The following is a 6,000-nucleotide window of genomic DNA, read 5'->3' as shown; positions in this document are numbered from 1 at the left end:
TATTTGTTAGGAAAGCAGATCCTGTGCTTTTTGTCTGACCTGACCTGATCTTACCAATGCATTTCATATAGCTGAGATTACAGATGTGTGCCCAGCTTATTTGTCGAGATGAGGTCTTGCCAATGTTTTACATGGACTGATTCATCTCAATTTATGGGGTAGGACTATGTAGCCCACAGCTTTAAGAGGGCCATATATAATTTTGCATACATGAACCTTTATGATCAGATTCAAAGCTTATTTGGATCTGGTAGCACCTACCAATAATCTTCATGTTCAAGAGGTTGAGGCCAGTCTAGACGGCTTGGCTAGACTTTTATCTAAAAAAAAATATTATTTTTTACAAAAGCTATTATTCCTCGCAGCATTAGTTCACTGGGTGATGGTAGTGAGGACGCTGAGAGCAGCAGGCCAGTTTGTCCCAAGGCCATGGCAGCCCTGGGCTTTGCTCTTAGCTCTGCTGGCTGTTGAATGGTAGAGAGAGCTGAGCAGCATGAGACTGCTATGCCTGTGCCCACGAAGTCTGGGAATGGCTTCTCCTAATGCAATAAATAAACCAGTGCTGTCATCTGAACATCTCAGCTGTTGGTGTCAAAGTCGTGACTGTTGGCCCCATTTCAGGCTCTCATTAGAATTCAGATGAGTTCCCAGCCTACAAGCTTCGAAGCCCTGATGGAACCTTCCTTCGTGATGTGTTTGCAAGTAGCTCTTCAGCCAGAGTTTCTCCCCCTCAGGGACTCTCCTGGCTTGGCTAGAAAGAGCTTTAAGGACTGTTGTGCTCAATCACTTGTTTTTGAATGGAGGATGCTTGAAATCCTATAGATGGTCCTCCTCTAGTACACATTTTGCTAACAGAGGATTGGCAATTGAAAATAAGATTGGCCAATAGGACAGAAAGTCTAGCATATCCCCAAGGGTCAGTGACAAGCCTTCTCACTGTCGCCTCAGAGGGGTGACACTTCCGAGCCACAGACTGACTTCCTCTGGCTGTGGCCTGAGGGTGTCAGGTATCCTGAAGGCGCAGGTGCAAGGCTGCCCCTGCTGGTCACTGGACCATTCCCAGCGTGTGACATCCTGGGAAACACTGAGCTTATTCTCAGCAATTGTTATCATGACAGCTCAAGGGTGACCAGCTTGCCACAGTCTTCAAATGCAAACATCCTTGAGCCAGAGGCCCTCTGTGTGGTGGGAGAGAAGCAGGGAATGGGGAAGTTGGTCCTAGCACTGGAACTGGATTCTGGTACCAGTTCTCTTGCTGGTTCCTAGGAGCATTCCCCAATGCTAAATCTCTGCCACAGGTCCCAGAACACCATCTCCAAGGGGCCTCCAAATGCTGCAGAATTCTAAGGTAAAGAGGTATTTACTGTGGTCTTTTCCCAGAGAGATGCTATGGGGAAAGATATGCAGAGAGGAATGGGAAAGACCAGCAGCCCTACCAAAGAACTTCATGGCTTGGGTCAGGGCCAACCACCCAGAAAGCTGCCACAGCCTGGAGGCCACTAATGCTGCCACTGTGGACCACTACATCTTGAGTCCTATTGAATGGGTAGCACTGTTCCAAAGCTTCTGCCCCCTGAGAACAAGCTGGAGGGGTTGGGGGGGAAGGTGCTCAGTTTTGGGATGGCATCTCTCTCTTGCCTGGTACTGTGGGATAGGGAACAAAATGGAGAGGTATCCTTTGATCACATGATAATTCTTTTTCTTCTGTCTTTTCTTTTCTGGTACTGAGGATTGAACCTACGACATTGAACTTGCTAGTCAAATGCTTTGCCACTGAACTATATCTCAGCCCAAGGACTAGATACTTCTACACCTTAAACAGCACAATGCAATATTTTTCTTGATATAAAAACCTTACCTTATAGTGCAGGTTGGCCTCAAATTCACAATCCTACCTCAGCCTCCCTATTGCTATGATTATGGTTGAGTGTTACTATGTCTAACTACAGATACAACTTTTTGTCATTGTTGATGTTCTGGTCTTAGGGTTTAAACTTGACCTGGATACCCTGAGCTATTTTGTTCAAAGCTAGCATTTTACTACTTGAGCCACCGCTCCACTTTTGTCCTTTTGATGATTAATTGGACATGAGTCTCACAGACTTTCCTTCCCAGACTGGCTTCAAACCCAGATCCTCAGATCTCAGCCTCCTGAGTATTTGGGGTTACAGGCGTGAGCCACTAGTGTCCCACCAAATGCAACTTAAAAAAAAACCAAAACTCAGTTATCTCTAGAAAATTTTCTCATTCAATTATCTCATTCAATTCTGCTCATTCAACAGAATGTAAATTTTATCTTTTAGTCAAAAGTTATACATTGCCAAGATACTTTAGTGGTAAAAGTTTCATATTTGATGATTTGCTTTACTGTATCAGCAGGAAAAACTTTGTCACAGTCACTTTAGCTATTTCAGACATCTTCATTTTGCTGAAGAAAGTTCACCTGAGTAATTCAAACACAGGTAGGAAATGATAGTGAGGTAGATTTCTCTTTCTAGTTTCTAATTCTTTTACCCACTATCTATCAAAGTAAGAATCAAGTTTATAAAATACTTTAAAGATAACATAATGTTCCTCAGCCATGGAGTTCTTTGATAATGAACAGAATAAATGGATTTTCAGACCAGGTAAACATGTGAACATGATGTTCGTAGAAAGCCTTTTTGTCAGTGTTCTGTGGCCCAAATGATAGCTGGACTTTGATACAAATGAGTCAGCTGATAGAAGTTTCTATCTGAAAGTTTCTTATCTTCACTTTCTTTTCTTTTTTACAAGAATAATCATGAAGACAGTTCATTTCTTAGAACAATTCATGAAAGCACCGTCTAGAAGCGAAGTGAATGTTAGCCAGAACTGATTTGATATTGAAGGGTAGCTTGGTCTCCTTTCTGTTCTATCCTGCTACCCAAAGTCAAACCTAAAAATACAAACTTGAGGTTATAGCCAACATCAGTGCTTTAAAAAAAAAGTTACTTCTTTGCCAGAACAGGAAGTCATCCTTAAATAATGGATATAAATTTGTGTTTCACACAAAGGCCAGGAAAAGGCAGGCCAGCATGGCCTGGGTGGTTTTCTGGGGGAGTGGAGTGCTCCCCTCCCATGCTCATAGAAGGGAATGGAAACTCATTTACTGCCTGGCCATGGAAACCAGCCACCTGCTCCTGGGGAGGGAGGAATAGCAGGGGCAAGTGGGGATCCGTACCCTCAGCTCCCTAGGAAATCAGACCTTAACAACACCTCTGATTACTTTGCCATGTTTATGACAGCATTTTTCTGCTGCTGGAAGACAGCTGAGAACATTGGGAAAGTCCTTCTTGCTTAGATGATTTCAATATGTCAGTTTTTTACCTTTTTTGGGGAGGGGGGGATGGGGAACATATGATCAGCCCTGCCTTTCAAGAATGAGACCTACTATTTGGTTTCAGTTTTATTTTTCCCAGCCCCTAACGCAGTGTGGAATTCAACTAAGAATTTTATAAACACTGTTTGACCCTAATGGTATGTGTCTTACCATCTAGACATCTGGATATAATGTTAAATAAATACGGCCCACCACAAAAACCAGTTGGATCTGTTTGTAGTTACCTCAGCCCTGGATGGTTCCTTCCTAAATAGTTTTTGCTTTGAAGGCTCTGGCTTGAGACATATGGGAAGTAGCTTTTGACCCCATCAAGCTGCTGGCTCAGTGAGTCAAAGCTCTTCCCAGATTCACATGCTCTTTATATAGTTTTTTCCAGTCTTAAACTATGAAATTTGATGGTTCAGCCCCTTTCTGGGGAAAACTCCCTTGAAACAGTATAGATTGAAATATGTCAGGCTAGATTTACAATGAAAAAATAGAGGTTCAAGATATGATCCCCAGAGGCCTTTAGGATTAGGGTTCCAGAATCCCAACCCTATATGGCTATACTGCCCAGGTACACTTGGAAACCTTCTTCATCCATCTCCATCTACTCTGAAAGCAGGATGAAGTGTGCATATAGTGGTTGATTTGCCAGCATTTTCTAGTCAAAGTTGCTGTGTGTTGTTCTTTTACCTACAATCTTATCATTGTCAATAACAACAATAGCTGATGTTTATTGATGGCCTGGAATACACACAAGCGTTGTTAAGCCTTTTCCATGCATGATCTCATTTCATTCTTATAATAACTCTGGAAGGTTAAGTATCATTGTTAGTTCATTTTACAGATAGGAGACCAAGGAGCAAGGTAGACTGGCTTGCTCAATGGCCTACTGTTGATTAATTATACAACCAACACTAACCTAGTCTATCTGACTTAAAATTCAAGTAAGAGTGACCCTAAAATGCCTGTCAAGTGAGGCTTGTCGACAGAGAAGACAAATTCAAGTTTTATAAGTAACACTAATTATGTGGCACGCCACATGCAACCGTATGGTTCTTATCCTTTTGGAGACCTTTCTCCTCTGCTCACGATGCTGGTGTGCACAAGACTCTAGTGCAGGAAGCGACAGAGTGAGGAGAAGTTTCCAGGTGCAGAGCAGGGAGGATGGGAGGCAGGGAGAATAGAAGAAGCTTCTTGGAGAAATATGGGAGAGAACATCCTTGAAAGTATATAGAAAGGATCCAATCCAAAACTCGGCAGAAAGGGAGTGGCACCAGGCCTTTGATGGCAAATTCCAGAATGTCTAATCACCAGCAGTTAGACACCTAAACAGAGTGGAGGTAGCCCAGGGGACTTCATGTAAGAGTTAGTTCCATATCACCCTGGCATTTCCAGTCTCAATGGCATGCATGCTTTTGAGGGTTGACTTGATGGCCCAGCCTGTTTCCACCTTTTACTATCCAACAGAAATTCACAGAAACCTCCTCCACCCACTCTACCTCAACCACACAGCAAGAGGACACCCCAGAAAATGCCCAAGCTTGTGGCCAAAAAATGTTATGAGCAGAATTTCTCCTTAGCCCAACTCAGCTCAGGAAGACTGCACTCCCTTGCCTGCATGAACGTTCCAGTGGCTTGCAAGTTTTCGTGTAAATAATTTCAACAGTTTAGCCATGTCAGGTATAAACACACATAGCTTGTGATAGACTATAGCCTTGGGAGGTATGAGTGTTTGTGTTTCTTGCCGATTCATAAACCTTGGTGATGCCTAAGTCCACATTCCAGGGGTCATGTTCCAAACATGTGGCCATAGACTGAAAGTTCGTTACTGTGAGGTTCATTTCCTTTCACCAAGTGGCTATCTGGACAGAAAGGCAAATAGGCATTGCCAGTGTGCACCAGGACACCTGGCACTTGTCAAGCCATGGATCTGGGTTAATGTTTGCTTATGTTTATATTTTCTTGATAGGTGGATGGAATTTCACTAATGATTGTGCTTTCCTGAAAAGTTAATCAATGTCTAGAGAGCCAGCCACAGACCACCAGGAAGATACAGCAAAGTTGGACTCCAAACTCTTGTACCCAAGGGCCATGGTCAGGACAATAGGGAAGTTGAAGCAAGCAATGAATGTGTCCAGAGGAACAGTGAAGATGATTGTCTGTGGAACACCTTACAAAGTTCTAGAGTCCAACCTTAAGGGAGATAGCACTAGGGTTCAATGTGATCTGGTCCATCCAGCATATACTGCTGTAGCCCTAATCTATTCTGGCTTTTATATTACCTTGAGTACGGGACCTCTGTGTCCACAACATCAGGACTTTTCAGTCTAGACATGTGAGCCAGAAGGAATACCTTCATTCCTGCTGATGTTTATAAGCATGCTCTGTGCCAGATGCTGGAGAAGTTGAGAGGTAGTGGTTGAGACCCTAGTCCCCTTCTGTACTGGAAGCTGAAGGTTCTGAGGGCCAGCATAGGTTAGGAGCTTCCAGGACCCCCCAGAAGCAGGACAACAGGGAACTGCCAATCATAATGTTAAGATGTATCTGTGACCTTTCATAAGGCCTGGACTCTCCTGTCAGAACCCCTTGGATAGTTTGCCAGCCGCTCAGGAAGCACAGGAAGGACTGTAACGTGACTCTTATTCCAAGAACAA

The sequence above is a fragment of the Dipodomys ordii genome, unplaced genomic scaffold, assembly GCF_000151885.1.
Source record: "Dipodomys ordii isolate 6190 unplaced genomic scaffold, Dord_2.0 Scaffold17, whole genome shotgun sequence".
Classification (NCBI taxonomy): Eukaryota; Metazoa; Chordata; class Mammalia; order Rodentia; family Heteromyidae; genus Dipodomys; species Dipodomys ordii.
This window is presented reverse-complemented; position numbering follows the sequence as displayed.